This window comes from Pan troglodytes, chromosome 19 (assembly GCF_028858775.2).
Source record: "Pan troglodytes isolate AG18354 chromosome 19, NHGRI_mPanTro3-v2.0_pri, whole genome shotgun sequence".
Lineage (NCBI taxonomy): Eukaryota > Metazoa > Chordata > Mammalia > Primates > Hominidae > Pan > Pan troglodytes.
This window is the reverse complement of record NC_072417.2, coordinates 27,573,881-27,596,407: the sequence shown is the minus strand read 5'-3', so window position 1 is coordinate 27,596,407 and position 22,527 is coordinate 27,573,881. Positions and strand designations below refer to the sequence as shown.

The 22,527-nt window shown below is 50.8% G+C and overlaps 1 long non-coding RNA gene across 1 annotated transcript; it reads left to right on the top strand.

The window, feature by feature from the left end:
• The first annotated feature begins 8,918 nt into the window (after positions 1–8,918).
• On the top strand, positions 8,919–22,219 carry LOC134808946 (uncharacterized). Its single transcript, XR_010153225.1, has 4 exons — positions 8,919–9,103; positions 12,795–12,904; positions 16,396–16,586; positions 21,661–22,219. It is a non-coding gene; the product is annotated as an uncharacterized LOC134808946 (long non-coding RNA).
• Positions 22,220–22,527: the final 308 nt, after the last annotated feature.

Genomic DNA, 22,527 nt, shown 5'->3' with positions numbered 1-22,527 from the left:
GTCAATCAGTTGTTCTTGCAAAGAAATTGGAATATGTTGCATTATAATACTTTCAGCAAATGGCTTTTAAACCCACTCAAACTCTTCATTTAGAAGATTTTTAAGCAAATTAAACATTTCTTTTTTAGTTCGTTGTTTGAAGGGCAGATATGAAGGATCTTGGGAACACATGAGGTTTTCAGCCACAAAATCATGTAACAATAGGAACACTTTCAAACCTTATTTTCAAATGCTCTGTCATATTCTTTTCCTTCCCCCACGGTTGCTTCCTTGATAACTTGGCTGCACTTCACCTTTATCCTGATGAAAAGAGATTTCATTTTTGGAAATCTCTACTGTAGCACTCAATAGGCAATACTTGTTCTTCCTTTGTGATATGGCAAATGAGGCGATCTTCTACTATTTTCTTGCTGTTTCTTTGCAGAAATCTTTTTAGGCCGTTTATCCTTTTTTTTTTTTTTTGAAGGAGGGCTAATTTAGTTTGAATCAGGCAGTATAAACTGGGATATGCAGACATCAATATGTCACAATACATTGAAAGTGAGCAACAGAGTGAGAGTATAGCCCTCAAGTTCTCTGCCTGACGGAGTGACTAATTCAGGGGACACAATTGGCCAACAAACAGACTGAGTGAGGGTGCCTAGGTCAATCTGTATGTTAAATATTAGTTGACCTGAATTTATTTATTTAGTTATTTTTCTCTTTCTTTTCTTTTTTCTTTTTTTTTTTTTTTTTGAGACGGAGTCTCGCTCTGTCGCCCAGGCTGGAGTGCAGTGGCGTGATCTCGGCTCACTGCAAGCTCCGCCTCCCGTGTTCACGCCATTCTCCTGCCTCAGCCTCCTGAGTAGCTGGGACTACAGGCGCCCGCCACCACGCCTGGCTAATTTTTTGTATTTTTAATAGAGACGGGGTTTCACCATGTTAGCCAGGATGGTCTTGATCTCCTGACCTCGTGATCCACCCACCTTGGCCTCCCAAAGTGCTGGGATTACAGGCGTGAACCACTGCGCCCTGCCTCTTTCTTCCTTCCTTCCTTCCTTCCTTCCTTCCTTCCTTCCTTCCTTCCTTCCTTCCTTCCTTCTTTCTCTCTCTCTCCTTCCTTCCTTCTCTCTCTCTTTCTTTGTTTTTGTTTTTTGAGACAGAGTCTCACTCTGTCACCCAGGCTGGAGTGCAGTGGTGTGATCTTGGCTTACTGCAACCTCCAGCTCCCAGGTTTAAGCAATTCTCCCTGCCTCAGCTTCCTGAGTAGCTGGGATTACAGGCGCCTGCCACAACGCCTGGCTAATTTTTGTATTTTTTAGTAGATGTGTTTTTTGCCATGTTGGCCAGGCTGTTCTTGAACTCCTGACCTCAGGTGATCCGCCCTCCTCGACCTCCCAAAGTGCTGGGATTACAGGCTTGAGCCACTGTGCCCCGCCTCTTTCTTTCTTTAAAAAAAAATTTATTCTTTTTTTATTTTTGTAGAGATGGGGGTCTCACTATGGTGCCCAGGCTGGTCTTGAACTCCTGGACTCAAACAATCCTCCTGCCTTGGCCTCCCAAAGTGTTGGGATCACAGGCATGAGCCACTGCACCCTCCCTCTTTCTTACTTTTAGATACAAATACATGTATATGAATTCTAAAATTTTCTTTCCACATTCCACAGTACTTTTGGAGTATGTATGTGCAACCTCATTGGACTGACAGGTGAGCTGAGGCTTAGTGTGGGGGTTGCCTATGGGCCCCATTGCCAATGGGGTGATAATGCCAGACTGAAACTCAGGTCCTTGCCTTCCACGATCCTCCCTGGACCCTGACAGTGTGGATGTGGAGGTGATGCAGGGTAGCCTGTGCAAGCCCCACCCCTGCATAGGGTCCTGTGGCCCTAAGAATACCTGTCTCCCTGGACTCAGGGCCAGAACTTCAACATCTGCTCTGCTCTGTGCTCTCTGGGGAGCAGCACCGGGTGAGCCCAAGAACAGGTGTGGTTCTGATTAGAATGTCCCTTTCTTTTCCCACTCCCTTCCTTCCTCACGTCAGAGCCAGGCCTCTCAGACCAAGTCTAGATCACCGTGACCAGGGGTAAGTTATGTGGGCCTCTCAGAACCAAGGAAGTTGTTCTTGGCTTTGGGACATAATTTGCTGATTTGTACACCTCAGTTAGATCTGAAAAGCAAATCAGCCATCTGTGCCCAGAAACAGATAGGCGGGGGGCTGGGCACTGCCGTCCTTGGGCTTGCCCTCCTGGACCTCTCGCTGTCCTTGGAGGAGGGGAAGTGCAGGGCTGCTCTTGGAGGCATCGGTACCTGTGCAGCAATGACCCAAGCTGCTGGACCGTCTGTCCAGACGCTGGCCACGAGAAGGGCATCCCCGGCCAGCTCGTGTGCGATCCTGCATGGCCCTAGGCCCAAGGTGAGCTCATGGGATGAGTCAAGCCTCCTGCTGAGCCTGGCGGCTGAGTAAGAGGACATGCTGTGCTCTCACACCTCCCTGGCCCCACCGCGGCATGCCCACCTTTGTCTTCCCTTCTGGGGTTTGGCTTGTTGTCACTGACAACATGGGGCAGCCCTTTTGCACACGGCATCCCTGGAGCCACGTGTTAACTGTGAGTTAATAAATGGGTGTTGTTTTAAGCCACTAAATCTGTGGTCACTTTTTATATAGAAGTAGAAGATGAATACATACCATAAGTCTAAATATTCAAAAGTCATAAGTCAAGCTTACAAACTGTTAATAAAATATGTTCTATCCATCTACCTTGATTTTTTTTTTTTTATAATGACTGTGGAGGCCAGGGTCAAAATCATAATTCTCTGACAACTAGGAGTTCTGTGCCAGGAGGTAGCTGCCTGGGGAGGGCTGGCCCCTGGATCCCAGTCCCTCGCTGGTGGTCTGGTCCTTCTTACCTTCTCATTCCTGGCTTCATCCTGCACCAGAAGTTGGGGGACAGAAGAGCCTGGAGAAGCCAAATTCTAACCGCTCTCCTTCAAACAGCTATCCCTTGGGCCCAGGGTGTGACTTGCTTTGGGGAAATTAACCTGGAGAAGAGTTTCAGGGCTGTATGGGCAGGAATACCATGGTCCTCCATGGGCAATGCATGGTCTAGAAGGGAGGCTGTGGTTCTGGTGACATCCACTCGGACCCACAGATTCTTCATTCCATGGGGGTGACCAGAGCAGAATTCCTCTATAGCCGGGGACCCAGGCCAAGGGCCTTTCATTTTGTCCTTTTATTGTAGTAAAATATGTATGACATCAAATTCACTATTGTGAATTTAATACATTCACAATGTTGTGCAACCACCACCTCTATTTCGGTCCAGAACATTTTCATAGCCCCAAAAGGAAACTCTATACCCATTAAGCAGTCACTCCCATCTCCCTCTCCTCCAGGCCCTGGCAACCACTAATCTGCATTCTGTCTTTATGGCTTTACCTATTCTGGATAGTTGATATAAATGGAGTCACACACTATGCAGCCTTTTGTGTCTGGCTTTTTTCACTTAGTATAATGACTTCAGGTTCCTCCATGCTGGAGCTCATTTCAGCAGCTCATTCCTTTCTAAGGCAGAATAACATTCCATTGCACGGATAAACCGTATGTCCAGGGGCCTTTCCTGCCAGGATCAAAGATGGTATTGGGCTGGGGCTTGGGAGAGGTCAGCTGGTGACTTTACCTCTTTTTCTTTTTCTCCTCCATGCCTCTTGGGGTTTGTCACTTTAGAATATGCTGCTGAGGCTCGGGGACCCAGGGAGACAGCCTGTCTCACCATGTCCCCTAGTCTTTGCAACCTGATCCTGAATCCTGCCTGGCGGTGGCGACAACATCAGACAGAGCTGGAGCTGGTGTGACCCCATCCCAGGAGGATGCTCCTGTTTCGGGGATCCCAGCTGTCTCTGGTCAGGGTGCCTCAGCAGAGTCTGGGAAAAGCCAAAGCCCGTCTCTGGGGACAGCTCTGAGGTCCGACAGTGGGGAGAGGTGGTGGGTGGGGGGAAGGAGTTGGGCTTGCTCAACTGCTGTGCCTGTAGGGCGGAGGGAGTCCATCCTGGCACGGGGCACAGCAATCGGACCCAAGCCCAAAGAGATGCTTAGCTCTTCACTTGTGGAGCCTATTTTCCAGAGAAATTTAATTCCACATTGTTTGTTCTCTGCTCTGCAGACGCCTCGGAGTTCTGTGCCAGGAACCGAGCTGAGGAACTCAGCTGAGGAAACCACGGGAATCTCATTTGAAGAGGAATTTGGCCCCTGGAGCCCCCTCCCCACTTACTGGTGGGAGGGTGCCAAGACTTCAGTCGCCGCCGCCACACCAGCAAACCCCAAACCACAGGAATGCAATGGGGTCACCTGGGGACAGAGGGAGATGGCTGGACAGCGAGTAGGCAGTGAGCCCTTGGGCCTGCATCGCATGGGGTCTGCTATTTTGTGACAAAAGCACTGGACTTGGTCCCCAGGCCTCGGTGTGGATTCAGGCTTCGGTGTGGATTCAGGCTTGCCACTCGGGTCATGGGGTCTTGGGTGGTCACGTCTGTGGCTAACCACGCTCACCTGGCCACTCTGGCCTTTGGACCAACTCGGGCAAGGAGCTGAGCTTGACGGGGAGGGAAGCCACGGATTGGGGTGGACGGAGGCGGTGAGTGAGAGTAGAGTGTTCTGGTCTCCAGGCTCTGCAGGCTGAGCAGGGGAGGTACCCAGCACTTGTTACCCAGGGAAAGGAAACTATGTCGATAATGATTTGTCAGCTATGGGTCAAGGACTGCTCCAGGCACTTTTTTTTTTTTTTGAGACGGAGTCTCGCTCTGTCGCCCAGGCTGGAGTGCAGTGGCGCAATCTCGGCTCACTGCAAGCTCCGCCTCCCGGGTTTCACGCCATTCTCCTGCCTCAGCCTCCCGAGTAGCTGAGACTGCAGGTGCCCGCCACCATGCCCGGCTAATTTTTTTTGTATTTTTAGTAGAGACAGGGTTTCACCGTGCTAGCCAGGATGGTCTCAATCTCCTGACCTCGTGATCCGCTCGCCTCGGCCTCCCAAAGTGCTGGGATTACAGGCGTAAGCCACCGCGCCTGGCCCGCTCCAGGCACTTTATATAATACATTGCATTTCTCCTTACGGTGGTCCTCTGGTGTGGCTGGCATCATTCTCTTTTATAGACAAGGAAACCAAGAAAGGAGAAGGGGACTCCCCAAGAGTAACAGGTACCAGGGGAGGGGCTGGGCAGAGGGTGGTCATCCTCGAATGCTGAGTGCTCCACACCATGCCACTGGCCCCCGACTCAGTCCTCAGACTTGTTCCTTGGTAAGATCACAGTTGAAATAATAGTTTTCTTCCCCTTAACTCCTCCTAGTTAAGAAAGGAGACATAGTATTTTTGAGCTGGAATGGACTTGGGTACAAGTTACCATTTTACAAACGGGAAAATTGAGGCTCAGAGAGGAGAAGCAGCTTTTCCATTTGAATCTTCAAATGAGATTCCCGTGGTTTCCTCAGCGGAGTTTCTCAGCTGGGTTCCTGGCACAGAATTCCTAGGCGTCTGCAGAGCAGAGAACAAACAATGTGGAATTAAACTGCCCTGAAAAATAGGCTCCTCAAGTGAAGATCTAGAAGATCTTCCTGACTTTTATCACCCAGGAAGATAGCAGATCTAGCTCCAGATGCTCTCTGGCCATTTGGCCCACATGGGTAGAATCCAGGGTCCCTGAGGCCAAGGCTGTCTTTAGTGCCCAGTGGGACAGAATCTCCTCGTTCTGCCCAGGTTCCACACCTGTCTGTTGGTGTGACCCTGCGTCCAACCTGAGAGGCCACTGATGGTTTGGTGCACCCTGTCCCCACTATTATAACCCTGCTGGGAGGGTTCAGGAGTGCCAAGTTGGTAGACGAAGCACTGCTCTATTTTGTCCCTCACCTTAACAGGCACATGTCACCTGTACTTGGTGGCTCTATCCAGCAGAAGGAGAGAAGGTGGGAATGAGTGTCATCGTGGTTCAGACACTGTCCAGTGGGGTCACCTTAGCCTAGTCACTTCATATATGGAGGGATTCCTGGGAGCAGGCTCTGTGCTAAGGTGCTGGGGAAACTAAAATAAAATAATGTCCCTGTTCTCAAGGAGGAGCTCACAGTCTAGTGGAGAAGGCAGACCTGCAGTTTAACGATGGCTATTTCATGATGTCCTTGCTCTGCCGAGGAGGAGGTGAGCAGCACAGTGGGAGCACGGAGGGAATCAGGACCTCCGTGCTCCCACTTGCTAGAGGAGGCAGGGCTGAGATACAACGAGAAGGGTTATTTGCCAGGTGGACGAAAGCAGAGGTCATTGAGTTTAGAAAGTGGGTTCAGGTTGGGTGCAGTGGTGCACATCTGTAGTCCTAGCTACTTGGGAGGCTGAGGTAGGAGGATCCCTTGAGCCCAGGAATTTGAGGCTGCAATGAGCTATGATGGTGCCACTGCACTCAAGCCTGGGTGACAGAGTGAGATCCTGTCTGAATAAACAAACAAAAAGCAGCAGACTCAGCAAGTGCAAAGGAATGAACATGTGGCAGGGAAATGTGGAATAACTTGGAAGAGTTGGATAATACAAAGTGGCATGGTGGCAATGATGGTGCGGGGATGTTAGGCTGGCGAGGCATTGGGAAGCATGAAGGATTTCAAGCAGGGGATGGACACAACCAGATCTGTGTGTTGGAAAGTCTGCCTGGGCTGCCCCACAGAGGGCATGATGGGGGTGGGGAGGACACCTGGAAAGCTGATACCGTGATCTGGGTGAGATGGGGTGGGGTAGGGGAGTCACCCTAAGGCTGGGCAGTGAGAGAAGTAACAGGATTGAGGGATTGTGCTTAGCTGGTTTGGGCTTGAGTGACTGGGTAATTGGGGGCACCATCCATCCCAGTAGGGAAACAGGAGGTGTATAGGTTTAATGATGAGGATGGAGATGCATATGCATTAAGTTTGAGGACCTGATGATTTGAGGTGCTCATGGGACATCCAAAGTGAGATGTCTGAGGGAGAGTTGATATAAAGATTTGGAGGCCAAATAAAAGTTAGGGCTGTTGTTTGATATTTGGGGCTCATCATCCTACATCAAATACAGATGAGTTAAGGGGCCACAGAATGCTCTGGAAGCTGCACAGGATGACTTTGGTGCCCTGTGCATCCACCATTAGCATTCGCTGTTCCCCTGCATGCTGAGGCTTCTGCCTGCATCCCTGCAGTTCTGCCAGAGGCCTTCTCTGCAGACAGAAGCAGGCTGTCTGTCCTGTGCATGGGACAGGTTAGGAGTGCTGTGGAGTTGATGACCCCAGGAGCAGCCTTCAGCCAGTGACAGATGCGAACTGGATGATGAAAACCATCTTCACTTCCTGTAGGTGTGTTCTGCCATCTCCCAGGGGCTTCCGGTGGGATTGCGTTTGAGTTCCCAGTTGCCCACAGGTGCTTGTCAGTCCTCCTCCATTGGCTTCCTCCCCCTTTCTGTGTCACTCTTCCATTTCCCTACAGTGCTTCCTGGGATCACCTGCCAAGTCAATGAATCTCATGCTCATCCTTGTCTCAGAGTCTGCTTCTGGGGAACCCGTTCTAAAACACTGGTTTCCTTCAGTAGGATGTGCGTCTGCATTGACTGCTTCCTGTCTTGATTGCTTCTTCATGTTTCCAGCATGTCTTGACTCTCAACTGGCCTGGAAGTGGCTTCAGGGTGTTTTCATCTCTGTGTCTCCAGCACCAGGATGCCAGGGGAAGGGATTCCTCAGCAAGCGGTTGTTGGATATATGAATGAATAAACCCACCAGTGGCTTCTCATTGCTTTTAGGATCGAGACCCAACTGTTCAATAAGCTTCACAAGGCTCCTTCCCACCTCTCCACCTCCACGTCCCGCCACCCCCCCCCACCCTCTGAACTGCAGTCACTCAGGTCTCTCCTTCTCTTCCTCTTCAATTTTCCATGTGCTTTCCTCCCCGATGGCGCGTGTGGCACATGCCGGTCTCTGCCTGACTGCTCCTTCGCCAAGCCATCCTTTTGACACAGTACTAGTTCACACCTCCTCCCCCATCCTTCCCTTAGCACTCCTCCATTTCTCCCTCCCCACCCCCTTCTCACTCAGGCATCCTCTCTGCAGCAAAGATGTCCCTGACCACCGTCCCCAGCCCAGACCAGTTGGGGCCCTACTGTTCTAACCTCCTGTAGCACTCTGTGTATTTCTTCATGCTCCCTATCATTGACTTCGGTTATGAATTTTTTTTTTTTTTGAGACGGAGTTTCGCTCTTGTTGCCCAGGCTGGAATGCAGTGGCACGATCTCGGCTCACTGCAACTTCCGCCTCCTGGGTTCAAGCGATTCTCCTACCTCAGCCTCCTGAGTAGCTGGGATTACCGGCATGCACCACCACGCCTGGCTAATTTTTTTTTGTATTTTTAGTAGAGATGGGGTTTCACCATGTTGGTCAGGCTTGCCTCGTACTACTGACCTCAGGTGATCCACCTGCCTCGGCCTCCCAAAGTGCTGGGATTACAGGTGTGAGCCACCATGCCTGGCCTTGGAATTATTTAAATAATGCTTAGAATGATGTTTCTCAAACTTTTCTGATTATGAACCACAGGAAGAAATACATTTTATGCCAGGACCCAGTTCATGTAATACATGTGTAACTGAATGCTTATCCTCACTGCTTGGGCTACACTGATATTTTCTATCCCATTCTGTATTGCATTTAAAAAAATGCTGGCTGTGACTCACTAAATGGACTATAGGCTGGCAGTTGGGAAAAAGGTCTATACAACAAGATAGATGCCTGCAAATTCAGGAGAGTAGGGACTTAATTCACTTGTACTCACTGCGGTCCCCCAGGCCACTGCACAGTGTCTGGCACCCAGAAAGGTGCTCAATCAATATTTGTTGAATGACCATATGATAGGAACAAATATGTATGAATGAGTGAATGAATTGCCTGTCCCACCCAGACAGGAAAGTGTGGCTTCTATCAGATTTTGCTGTTACCGAAAAATACCAGCCCACTTCCTGTGGCTTTGATCTGCAGCCTTAATTCTAAACTGCCCTGCCTCAGCCAACAGCTATCTGCAGCTCATTTCCTGCTTTCTGGCCATCTTATCTCTGTCTCCAAACATTCCTCAGCTTTCTCTTTCCAGGTAAGTATACCCAGAGCCCCAGTTCTTCCTCTTGCAACTTTGGCAGCACAGGGTGGGGCTGCCCTTTTGGGCCAAGTACTTCCCAGATCTCAGGCTCCTGGGGTGTGGGGCCTTTCTGGGTCAGGCGTGTCCTTCTGATTCCAGCCTCCTGCGGGGCAGGTGCTAGGGCTGGGCCTGGGCATCGGTCCACATCCTGTTGATGGTCTTTGGGACAGGATGGGGGATGAGGATGGAGGGTAGACATTGATGAAATAACCATGCAGATGTCTAATTACGGACTGTGAAAGAGGCTATGAAGGAAAAGTCAAGGTTGCCTTGAGAATGTGTAACAAGGGACATGCCTATAGGGGATCACGGATAGCTGCCTCAATTAATCCAAGATCTGAATACAATAGAAGCTAGCCAGGCAAAAAGGGTAAAGGAGAGAGAAAGAACTTGCAGATGGAAGAGACTGCAGGTGCAAAGGTCCTGGGGTAGGAGTGAGTGATAGCGGTCCTGTTGAGGAGCTGAAGAAAACTCAGTGCAGCTGGTGGACAAAGACAGAAGGATTTACAACAAGGAGGCCAGAGAGGCACCTAGGGGCCAGCCCCAGTGCACCAGCTTAGAGGTTTTGGATTTACCTTGAGAACAGTGGGAAGCAACAGAACATTTGTAGAAGCGTGATGACATTGTGTTTGGTTTTTTTTATTTGTTTTTGTTTATCTATTTTTATTTTTATTTATGTATTTTTGAGACAGGGTCTCGCTCTGTCGCCCAGGCTGGAGTGCAGTGGTGCTATCTCAGCTCACTGCAATCTCCACCTCCCGGGTTCAAGAATTCTCCTGCCTCAGCCTCCTGAGTAGCTGGGACTACAGGCACATGCCACCATACCCAGCTAATTTTTTTGTATTTTTAGTAGAGACGGGGCTTCACCCTGTTAGCCAGGATCGTCTCAATCTCCTGACCTCGTGATCTGCCCATCTCGGCCTCCTGAAGTGCTGGGATTACAGCAGTGAGCCACAGTGCCCGGCCCTGTTTTGGTTTATTTTTGAGACAAGGTCTTGCTCTGTCACCCATGCTGGAGTACAGTGGCATGATCATAGCTCACTGTAGCCTTGACCTCCTGGGATCCAGCAATCCTCCCAAGACATTGTGTTTTGCAAGATCCTCTGGGTGTGGTATGGCTAAAGGGTTGGGGAGCTGATCAAGTGCAGAGGGCAGGAGCCTAGGGTGGTGGTGGTGGAGATACAGGCACATGACTGGCTTTGAGAAGTACAGTACTTAGTAAGTACAGTCCAATATAGTCCAATACAGTAGAGTTGAATTTGTCCATTCAACAGTTTTAAACACCATGACTCTAAGGACCAGAGAGCCAGGCTGGGTTCTGCCTTTAGGCAGCTCTCAGTCTTCTGGGAGTGCAAGTTGGAGGCAGATTGGCCAGGCTGAAAATGCAAAGTGCTCAGGGATGTTCAAATAGCAAGCATGCCTCCTAGAGTGCATGCCCAGAGGAAGAAGGAGCACCTTCAGTGGGTGCTTTCCTGCAAATACTGTTTGAGTTCCAGGCAGAAGAGAAAACAGGGTGCTGGGAGAGGATTCATTAGGGTCTCCTTCCTGACTCCTCACCATCATTTATAGGACTTTTGGCTACAGGGATCTTCCCTGCATTTCACCGGGGCCTATAGTAGGGCTGAGAGTATGAGAGGGAACAGGGGTCTCCCCAAGTGCCTGGGGCAGCGAGCCTTGTAGGTCAGGTGAGGGTGGCATCCAGACTGGGCTCTCACTCTCTTCTTCCTGCCTCTGACTCATTTTCCTTGGAAGTGCATTCCTCTGTAAACCTGATTACTCATGGAGTCTCCGCCCTCCACCTGCAGGCCTGCGCCCTTCCCTGGGGTGTCTCAGTGAGCAAGCCTGAGCCCCCACCCCTATCCCTGCATCCCCATCCCCAAGTAGGGCCTGGGTCTCCCCCTTGGAGTGGGAGCTCCCTGAGGGCAGGACAGGTATATTTCTTTGCTTGGCGATTAGGGCTCCTCCAAGGCCTTGAGGAGGGTTTCTCACCCACAGGCTTGTTGCCAACCACCCTCCCGCCACCCCTCTGCCCCTCAAAGGGCTCTGAGGGATCCTCCTGTTATATGGAGTGGCAGGTTGTGGGATGGGTTTGTGGGGCTCCAGCTGCCTCCCCAACTACTTTCCTGCTGCTGAGGACTGTCTAGAGGGCTTCACGCCCTGGCTGTGGGGAGTATACATAGTCTCTGAGGGTGCTTCCCCATCAGAGCCCACTCTGTCCATTTCATCCAAAAAGCCCCAGGTCGTACTCTCTGCTGTGACTGGAAATGGGGCCGGGTTTAAGGGACTGCTGGGGGCTCATGGAGGTCAGCTTGTGCTCTCCAGCCTGGCTTTCCTGACTCCCGAGGGCACTGACAGCAGTGCTGTCTCCTGACAGCGTCTGGCTCCCTCCTCTGCCCCATGCCTGGGCTCCTGGGTCTGCTTTATAGACCCGCAGCAGAACTGCACAGAGAGGGTAAGAGCTGCCTTCTAGTCAGCAGAAGTTCAGTTGGAAAGAGACTCTGCTGACCAGCACCAGGGCATCTGGGGCAGCCCCATGGTTGGTCCCCAGGGCTGGGAGCTCACAGTCACCTGCTCCAGTCCCTGCCTTCCTGCCAAGGGGAGGACCCTCTCCAATGTGAGCTGGGACCTGAAGCAGGAGCCTTTCCTTGCTCTGGTCTCACTACACTTTGGTGTCCACCCAGCCTCCTAAGATCACATCAAGGGGCTCTTGGGAGAATAGGGTGCCTGCTCCCCCCACCTGCCCCCTGCATCCCAGCACTCTCAGACTTTGGATGGTGTAGCACGGAACTGTAGAGCTTTAAAGGAGGCAGCAGAGTTTAGGGGAAGAGAAAAACAGTTGATCTCTAACAGGCATTCTAAGTGGAGTCCTCGACAGCTGGGAGCAGCTCCACAGGCTTCAAGGTGTGGGTGAAGCAAAAAGACCAACTGAGACCCAGGGAAGCAGGAGGGGCTATGGGAAGATCGGAGGGCACTGGGGGCAGCCTGTGCCTTTGAGGGCCTCAGAAATATCCCATACACACTCCCTTCTGGAAGGACTGAGGAACAAGCTCTTGGGAGTCGCATCCAAACTGGTCAGAACCGGCCGGGTGTGATGGCTCATGCCTGTAATCCCAGCACTGTGGGAGGCCGAGGTGGGCAGATCACCTGAGGTCAGGAGTTCGAGACCAGCCTGGCCGACATGGCGAAAACCCGTCTCTACTAAAAATGCAAAAATTAGCCAGGTGTGGTGGCATGCACCTGTAATCCCAGCTACTTGGGAGGCTGAGGCAGGAGAATCACTTGAACCCAGGAGGCAGAGGTTGCAGTGAGCCGAGAGGGCACCACTGCACTCCAGCCTGGGCGACAGAGTGAGACTCCATATCAAAGAAAAAAACAAAAAAACAAAAAAGCGAATTGGGCAGAACCACTGGGGTAAAATAGGCAACAAGCTCAGAAGGTTTACATATTTAGGGGGTGAGGGTCAGGGGAGGTGTCCCATGGAGGCGGTCTCAAAGGGAAGCCACATGTTGAATACTTCCAGTACCAATAGCAGGGTGGGGGGATCCAGGAGTAGTGAAGCAGTGAATCCCCCAGCCCATTCCCACCCCTTACTCTGGAACCTCCTCCTAAATGTACAGGAAAATCCTTATTTAATAACAATCAACAGAACAGGATTATGAACCGACACCATACAGAGGTATTTGTAAGAAAGAAGGTGGATGCCAGAATCCTTTCTTCAAACAGAAGCTTACCAGTAAGTGCAGACTAATATAACAGGTAGGTCAAGGCTAATCCAGTTGGAGGGGGTGCTGGTGGAGGTGGGCACTGAGGGAGGGGGTCAGCGCCTTAGCCGTCCAGCCCTCTCCATCCTCCTGCACCCCCCACACCTGGGTTCTGTGCAGCCTGATGTGTCCCCACCCCCTCCTATGCAATGAAGGAGGGAGATGCAGAGATGGAGGGCGGCTTCCCCAAGACCACCCAGGGTACTGGTTTGTGGTGGAGCGGGAAGAGGTCACGAGGCCTCCTGCCTAGCACTCCCTCTCTTACCCCAGCCTGTCTGTTGCCGCCTGCATCCCTCCATTCACACAGTGTCTTCTCCTGCCAGACCCCAGCAGGACACAGCGGGCAGGACAGGTTCCTCTGGGTCTGCCCGAAGGACTCAAAGTCCAGGGACAAGAGTCGCTTGGTGGCCTCAGGAAGGAGAGAAGGAGGCACTGTTTCGGATGGGCCGGGGGAAGTGGAGGTGGGATGCAGGGCTGTGGAGTCCTCCTGGCAGCCTAGGCTGTGTGTGGGGCGTGGCGGGATGCCAGAGGGTCTGTGTTGAGGCCTAGCCTTGTCTCCTCTACAGTGGAGGAACTGCTTTGGGACTCAGTTTTCTTACTTGTAAAATGGGGCCACGCTCTGCCCTTCCAGCTTCATGTTGCTGAAGGGAGGCTCTAAGGAGACGGAAGCTTCCTGTTCCTGTAACAAGATGCCATGAGCGAATCATACTGTCAGCCTGGCCCCCAGGAGTCTCCTGCCTTCGGGCTTCTGGAGTTCCCTGCCCCACTCTGACCCCCAGGGAGAGTCCCCACGTATCCTCCCTGCTGTGGAGGGTGCCCTTGCAGTCCTCCCTGAGCTGCCTCAGGATGACTGGCTCCACAGGGAATGTCCTCCCACTCTGTAGGAAGTGGAGCATGGCTGAGAAGAACTCCCTGTGGTCAGGTCACCCCCATCCCCAGACGCACACAGACACAAACATATACATATCCTGAGGTATTGAAGAAGAATTCACCACACCCTGAAGATTGCTTTCCACAAAGCACTCTCTCCAAGCCCTGAGTCACCCAACTCCTTCACTCTGGACACCCTGCCAGGAACAAGGATATTTGTCCTTTCGGCAGACATGGGTTCAAGTCCCTGCTCCACTGCTAACTAATGGCATGGCCTGGGTCAAGCATTACTTGCTAATCTCAGTTTTTTCATAGGTAGAATAAGGATAATAGCATCAACCTTATATGGTGGTTGTGAGGGTCAAGTGAGATAATGTGTGTGTGGCAGGAGGAAAGCCATCGGCGGGGGCGGGTGGGGGTCGAGTGTTCCATCCCAGTCTCTCCCTTCTCTCTGCTCATCAGAGGAAATCCTGACTTGGCCTATTTGAATTGTGTGTGTATGTGTGTGTGTGTGTATGTGTGTGCACGCCTCCCTTAACCCTCTAAGAAAGGTGCTGATTTATTGGAATAGTCCTTAGGCATAGGCGATATAGAACTGGGAGGAGAGAGAGAGAGGGAAGAAGGATTAGCAGCAAGACTGAGGGAGGAGGGAGGTTTGAGCAGCTGTAATGGGTGAGGGAAGAGAGTGGGTGGGAGAAAGGAGATTTGAGAAGCATCACTATGATCCATGAATCTTTGTAGTCAAGTTTAAGAAATTCAAGTAAACAGAGTTATTGTGAAATTATTATTTTTTGGTTGCTATTTTTTCTCTCCTCTCCCACTCTGTCTCTTTTTTTTTTTCTTTGAGATGGGATCTTGCTCTGTCGCCTAGGCTGGAGTGACGCAGTGGTGAGATCATAGCTCACTGCAGCCAATTTTTTTTTGTAGCGACAGGGTCTTGTTATATTGCCCAGGGTGGTCTCAAACTCCTGGCTTCAAGTGATCTTCCTGCCTTAGCCTCCCAAAGTGCTGGGATTACAGGCATGAGCTACTGCGCCCAGCCTGGTTGCCATCCTTGATGATAACACAGCTTTGAGACTGGACCATTTGCATGACGGTGTTATAAGTGATACCCCTACGTAACATGCTTAGCACACAGTAGGGACACAGTAGGCACAGTGACTGGTGCTGTATCCTCTCAATTTGGATGACACTTGTGTGCACGTGTACTGTCTCCCATATTGGACTGGGTGTTTCCTGAGTGTGGGTTGGATCACATCAGCCTGGGAGTGACTTGAAGCCTGGGACTCTATTTTGTTTCCCTGCCCTCCCACCCCCCACCATATTAGATGAGAAGCTCCTTGAGGACAGGGATTCTTCCTGTCCTGCTTTCTTCATTAGACCTGCAACTCCCAGTGTGGGTGATGCTCTTCCTCCTTTTGGCTCTGCTCGAGGCCTGAGAACAGGATCCTGCTCACAGACTGTGTCTTAGCTCCATATTTGTCTGACTAATGGGCCTAACTCTGCCTGGGTGGGAGGCAAAGGTAGAGGGAGGAAGAAGGCAGAGCTCAAGGCCTGAGGTGTTTTCTTCTGACTTGTGCTGCCCAAGGCGGTAAAGAGAAGAACAGAGAAAGCATCCTGCCCCAGCCCTGCCCCAGAGCTAAACGTCATTCTAGAGAATGAAAAATTCCATCCCCACCCAGTGGGTTCTCAGAATTCCAGGTGAGCTCTGTCTGGTCTAACTGTCTTTCTTCCTCTGACTGTGTCTCATGGGGTGGGGCAAGGGCCAAGCCAAACCAAGGATCTGTCTCGTGGGGTGGAACGTGTTTACTTGTGTTTGGCAAAGTGGCAGGGTTGGCTACAGAGGTCATGACAACAGCTCAGAAGCTCCTGCAAGAAAGGAACAAAGTGTTTGCGTTGTGGACAAGTTAGAATCTGTCTGTCTGGGTCATAGTTTGGCTTCCTTTCTTCCTCCCTCCCTCCCTCTCTCCCTTCCCTTTCCCTCCCTCCCTTCCTTCCTTCCTTTCTTCCTTCCTTCCTTCCTTCCTTCCTACCTTCCTCTTTCTCTCTTTCTCTCTCTCTTTCTTTCTTTCTTTCTTCTTTCTTTCTTTCTTTTTTTTTGTTTTTGAGACAGGGTCTTACCCTGTCGCCCAGGCTGGATTGCAGTGGTGCGATCTCAGCTCACTGCAACCTCCCCCTCCCGGGCTCAAGTGATTTCTCCTGCCTCAGCCTCCCAAGTAGCTGGGATTACAGGTGCATGCCACCATGCCCGGCTAATTTTTGTATTTTTAGTAGAGATGGGGTTTCACTATGTTGGCCAGGCTGGTCTCAAACTCCTGACCTCAAGTGACCCACCTGCCTCGGCCTCCCAGAGTGCTGGGATCACAGGCGTGAGCCACCGCACCTGGCCATGATAGCTTGGCTTTCATATCTCTGCCTGGCAGTGGGTTTGGGATCTTCATAATCCAGTTCAGCTTGCTGCAACTCAATTAGACTCCAATACTTATTGATTGCCCACTGTGTGCTAGCTATAGGACTGGGTGCAGGGGAAATATGAGGAATTAGATCAGGACACTCCCTTTAAGGAATCCCTCTCTACCAGAGGGACAGGTGTGTGCAAAGCTCTCTTTGTTGCAGAGAGATTGGAACTACAGCAAAGGTATGAACAGGTGTCACGGGGACACAGAAGAAAGAGCAGTTACTCTTCCGGAAGGTTGGAGAAGATTTTGTGAATCAGGGGATGTTTGATTTGAACCTTGAAGAACAAGCAGAGACCCAAGAAGTACAGAAGAGGGGAGGTGGAAATAGCATGAACGAGGTGGGGCATGGTGAGTAGTCTAGTATGGAGTGGGAAGGAGGAATAGCAATGAGCATTTATTGAGCACCTACTAATCACTGGATTCTGTGCTAGGTGCTCTGCATATATATTATCTCACTTAATCCTCACAGCAATCTGAGAAGGTAGGTACTGATGTGGGAACTAACATTTGGAGAGAACAGATGGTTGAACCAGGATTTGAATCAGGTTTGTTTGACTCCAAACTCCATGCTCTTTTTTTTTAATCATGCCAGTGGTTTTCCCAGTATATTCTACAAAATTTTTAGGGTTCTGAGGAGGTGCTTTAGGGACACGTATAATTTTAGTTTCATATTTAAAATATATTATAATCAACAGACACTGAAATGTGTTATGTAACAAAAAAAAGCTTTCCTTCCATCTCTGTGCATATTTTTGAGTTTCTTGTAAATGTGTCATTGATTAGAAGGACTGCACAGTCTGCTCAGGTCTGTCTATGTAAAAGCACACACCCATGCCCACCAGCCTTCATTACAAGGTCGGTGGGACTTCCAATCCAAGAGGGTTGACTAAATGCACATGGGCTTATCTTTACCTCTTCCAGAAATGTCTTTGTAATAAATAATAAACATATCAATGCTTCCAAAGGAGAATTTGAATTGGGAGGGGGCACCTGTGGACAAGAGAAATCCCAACAAATTTCTGGAGAAGTGGTTCGATGGGGAATGATGACTGAGTAAGCAGGACAGAGGAAGCTGCTGTGTGGAATGCACATGGCTGGGTTTGCAGCCAAAGAGGGAGCTGACCCACCAGCAGAGGCCCAGAGAAGCTCAGGACTTGGATGTGCTAGGTGCAATGGAGGGTGGGAAAGGGATATGTGGCTGAAAAGGGGGAGCTTAATTGGAAGTCTAAAAATGGAACAGTTAAATCCCTGACTCTTATATGCAAACTGTTCAGCCAGCAGATGTTTGCTCTGTCCCCCATTTTGCTCCTTCCCCTAATTTCTTCTTTAAAGAAATTAAACTGCCTGAGGAAGACTAGGATAGCTGGGTTTTAAGGTGGCATCTGAGAGCAAAGCACATTGCAGGCTGACATTTAGAAATCTCAAGGCATAAAGATCAGTTTACGTGGAAACAAAGCCTGCCATTCATCTCCTCTTATCCATGTACACAGAGCTTCCAGGAAAGTTTTCTACTGCTTCATTCTTAAATATGAATGGACAACCATAAGCCAGAAGCTATTTGAGGAAGCCTGAAATATGAAATAGAGAGACTAAGATAAACAAAGTGAAAATAAGACCTCTGAGGAAACAAAGACAATTCATACGTAGAATAGAACTTAAAAAAAGAACTCAAGAAGACACTGAATCTATAAAACATGAGTAGTGATATGAAAAAAGAAACAATTAGAGAACACAAAAGCCCCAGACATAGAAAAATGTAATTAAAATTCATTGGAAATGTTGAAAGTTCAGGTCAAGGTAATCTCTCAGAAAATAAAGCAAAAGGTTAAAGAAACAGAATTTTATTAGATAATATATGAGACATAAAAAATTAATACAGGAGGTCCATGTTTGATTTATAAAGATTTCAGACAGAAGAGAGAAATCAAGGGAGAGAATTTTCAAATAAATGACTGAACAGAATTTTTTAGACACAAAACACTCCAGTCTTCAGAATAACAGGATTCATCAAGCAAGCCCCCAGCAAAAAAAAAACACACAAGATTTAGAAATTTCAGAATACTTGGGAAAATAAGAAGATGCTAAAAGTTTCCAGAGAGAAAAAAATCACCTATAAAGGAATGAAAATCAGAAAGGCACCAGACTTCTCACTAGCAGCATTGGATGACAAAAGACAATGATGCAATCTCTTCCAAGTTCTGAGAGAGAGATTTTCAACTTAGAATTCAATACCTAGCTAAACTGTCTACTGGTTAAGAGGGCAAATCAAAGACACTTTAAGACACATGAGGACTGAGGAAGTTTACTTCCTATAGACTCCTTGTGGTAATGCTCCTGGAAAAAAAGACAGCAATAGAGGATGTGCAGCAGTAAAACAAAGGAGAAACCAAGAATGAGAAAAGCATGGAATTTTTGTCAGTTTATAAGTTAGCTTGGTATGTAGTTTTAATTAATTTGTTTATTTAGTGTGTGTTTTCTGTTATTGGGTTTAGGTGCCAGGGTTATGCTAGCTTTGTAAGATGAACTGAGTTTTCTACGTTTTTATTCTCTGAAAGAGTTTGCACAGGGAATAATCTCCTTCTTGAATGTTTGCAAAAACAATTGTCGGTCTCCCTCTCCCGTCTCCCGTCTCCCTCTCCCGTCTCCCTCTCCCATCTCCCTCTCCCGTCTCCCTCTCCCTCTCCTTTCCACGGTCTCCCTCTCATGCCGGGCCAAAGCTGGACTGTACTGCTGCCATCTCGGCTCGCTGCAGCCTCCCTGCCTGATTCTCCTGCCCCAGCCTGCCGAGTGCCTGCGATTGCACTCACGCCACCACGCCTGACTGGTTTTCATGTTTTTTTGGTGGGTTTCACTGTGTTGGCTGGACTGGTCTCCAGCTCCTAGCCGTGAGTGATCCGCCAGCCTCGGCCTCCCGAGGGGCCGGGATTGCAGACGGAGTCTCGTTAACTCAGTGCTCAATGGTGCCCAGGCTGGAGTGCAGTGGCGTGATCTCGGCTCGCTACGGCCTCCACCTCCCAGCCGCCTGCCTTGGCCCCCCAAAGTGCGGAGATTGCAGCCTCTGCCCGGCTGCCACCCCGTCTGGGAAGTGAGGAGCGTCTCTGCCCGGCCGCCCATCATCTGGGATGTGAGGAGCCCCTCTGCCTGGCTGCCCAGTCTGGAAAGTGAGGAGCGTCTCTGCCCAGCCGCCATCCCACCTGGGAAGTGAGGAGTGCCTCTCCCCGGCCGCCATCCCATCTAGGAAGTGAGGAGCGTCTCTGCCCGGCCGCCCATCGTCTGAGATGTGGGGAGTGCCTCTGCCCCGCCGCCCCGTCTGGGATGTGAGGAGCGCCTCGGCCAGGCCGCGACCCCGTCTGGGAGGTGAGGAGCGTCTCTGCCCAGCCACCCCGTCTGAGAAGTGAGGAGACCTTCCGCCTGGCAACCGCCCCGTCTGAGAAGTGAGGAGCCCCACCGCCCGGCTGCCACCCTGTCTGGGAAGTGAGGAGCGTCTCCGCCTGGCAGCCACCACATCCAGGAGGGAGGTGGGGGGGTCAGCCCCCCACCCGGCCAGCTGCCCCATCCGGGAGGTGAGGGGCGCCTCTGCCCGGCCGCCCCTACTGGGAAGTGAGGAGCCCCTCTGCCCGGCCAGCCGCCCTGTCCGGGAGGGAGGTGGGGGGTCAGCCCCCCGCCCGGCCAGCCGCCCCGTCCGGGAGGGAGGTGGGGGGCTCAGCCCCCTACCCGGCCAGCCACCCCGTCCGGGAGGTGAGGGGCGCCTCTGCCCGGCCAGCCGCCCCGTCTGGGAGGGAGGTGGGGGGGTCAGCCCCCCGCCCGGCCAGCCGCCCCGTCTGGGAGGTGAGGGGCGCCTCTGCCCGGCCGCCCCTACTGGGAAGTGAGGAGCCCCTCTGCCCGGCCAGCCGCCCTGTCCGGGAGGGAGGTGGGGGGTCAGCCCCCCGCCCGGCCAGCCGCCCCGTCCGGGAGGGAGGTGGGGGGCTCAGCCCCCTACCCGGCCAGCCACCCCGTCCGGGAGGTGAGGGGCGCCTCTGCCCGGCCACCCCTACTGGGAAGTGAGGAGCCCCTCTGCCCGGCCAGCTGCCCCGGCCGGGAGGGAGGTGGGGGGGTCAGCCCCGCCGCCCGGCCAGCCGCCCCGTCTGGGAGGGAGGTGGGGGGCTCGGCCCCCGCCCAGCCAGCCGCCCCATCCGGGAGGGAGGTAGGGGGGTCAGCCCCCCACCCGGCCAGCCGTCCTGTCCAGGAGGGAGGTGGGGGGGTCAGCCCCCCGCCTGGCCAGCCGCCTCGTCCGGGAGGTGAGGGGCGCCTCTGCCCAGCCACCCCTACTGGGAAGTGAGGAGCCCCTCTGCCCGGCCACCACCCCGTCTGGGAGGTGTACCCAACAGCTCATTGAGAACGGGCCATGATGACAATGGCGGTTTTGTGGAATAGAAAGAAGGGGGAAAGGTGGCAAAAAGATTGAGAGATCGGATGGTTGCCGTGTCTGTGTAGAAAGAGGTAGACATGGTAGACTTTTCATTTTGTTCTGTACTAAGAAAAATTCTTCTGCCTTGGGCTCATGTTGATCTGTGACCTTGCCCCCAACCCTGTGCTCTCTGAAACATGTGCTGTGTCCACTCAGGGTTGAATGGATTAAGGGTGGTGCAAGATGTGCTTTGTTAAACAGATGCTTGAAGGCAGCATGCTCGTTAAGAGTCATCACCACTCCCTAATCTCAAGTACCCAGGGACACAAACACTGCGGAAGGCCGCAGGGTCCTCTGCCTAGGAAAATCAGAGACCTTTGTTCACTTGTTTATCTACTGACTTTCCCTCCACTATTGTCCTGTGACCCTGCCAGATCCCCCTCTGCGAGAAACACCCAAGAATGATCAATAAAAAAAAAAACAAAAACAAAAAAAAAACAATTGTCCACATCTTTTTTTAAAAAACACTTTTTGGACAATATTTTCTATTTTCTTTCACCATTTTGTGCCTTTTGTGGACGTCATTCTGCTACCCAATATTCAGTCTTCTTCCTTTATTGAAAAGAATCCAATTTTGCCAAGTTCAAAGTTCAATTTCATGGACTCCCTTTCAGAGAGTGGGGCAAGTGACACAGTTTTGGCCCATGAGATGAAAACACACATTTACTGAATAGAGTTTCTGGAAAAGGTATCAGTTTCCTGATAAAAAGGGACAGACTTAGCTGTCCCTTTGTCCTCCCTGCCTTGTCTGGAATGTAGACAGGATGCCTAGACGTGGAGGAGCAATCTTAAAAGTGTGAAGACAAAAGCCACTTTCTAAGGATGGTGGAGCAGAAAGGCAGGAGTCCTGCTCCCTGGCACCATCATGGAGCATGCCCAGCCCAGATCTGCCCCCCCTCTGAATTTCCTGTTGCGTTAGAAAAATATGTCCCTTTTTAGTTTAAGTTACTGATCTCAATTTTCTGTTATTTGCAGCAAATTCACTTTCAATTGATACAATCTTTCACCTCAGAGCTGCTTCTTGTAACACAGAAGTTTTCAGATTCTATGAAAAGGTATTGAATGAATTGAAGGCTCTGTTAAGGGGGCAACTATCTCCCCTCCCCATTCTCCTATCAGCCCATAAAACAGGAACTGACAACCTCTTGGAAGAATTGGGAAGAAACTTTTCGATTTTCTCTGTACAATCTTCACTGGTTCCTCTCTGTGAGAGGAGGAGGGACCTCTTGGATTGGTGTTGTTGGGAAAAGGGTATCAAGTGTGCATGGCTCAGCCTGTTCCTGGCTCTCTCTCTGGGACTGACCTGACTGCAAGCAGCATGTTCTCTCTCTGCTCCTGCCTCCTCCAGGCAATGAGCACCAGGGCGGGTCCAGCCCTTGCTTGGGAGGACTTCAATAGTCCAGCTGCTCTGCCGCGAGTGGGTGAGTGAGTTCAAGTCAGAGGAGAAGACACAGAAAGCTCATTTGGGCCTTGGGTCTTAGCCACATCCTCCAGTCCATCTGGACTAGCAATAAAGCTGACATTTTAATCCCTACTTGTCTCCTGTGACTATTTCTCAATTGGATCAGACCTCGGAGAAGTGAGGGATGTGATTAACTAGCACCCGCAAACCCCAACATCTGTTGAATATTTAGCCCCAGCGGGAAAAGCCAAAGTTAGATGAAAACACTGGTTTAAAATTCTGATAATTATTAGACAATACTTCTCTATCCTTGTTTGTATGTCCTTTGATCTTACTATAAAATGTGTATCATGTGGGTTTAAAAAATTTTTTTTAAATTTTCTTTTTGAAGGTAAGAGCCTGGATTGAGAGTGATAAGGCTCTTCTGAGTCTTGGCTACC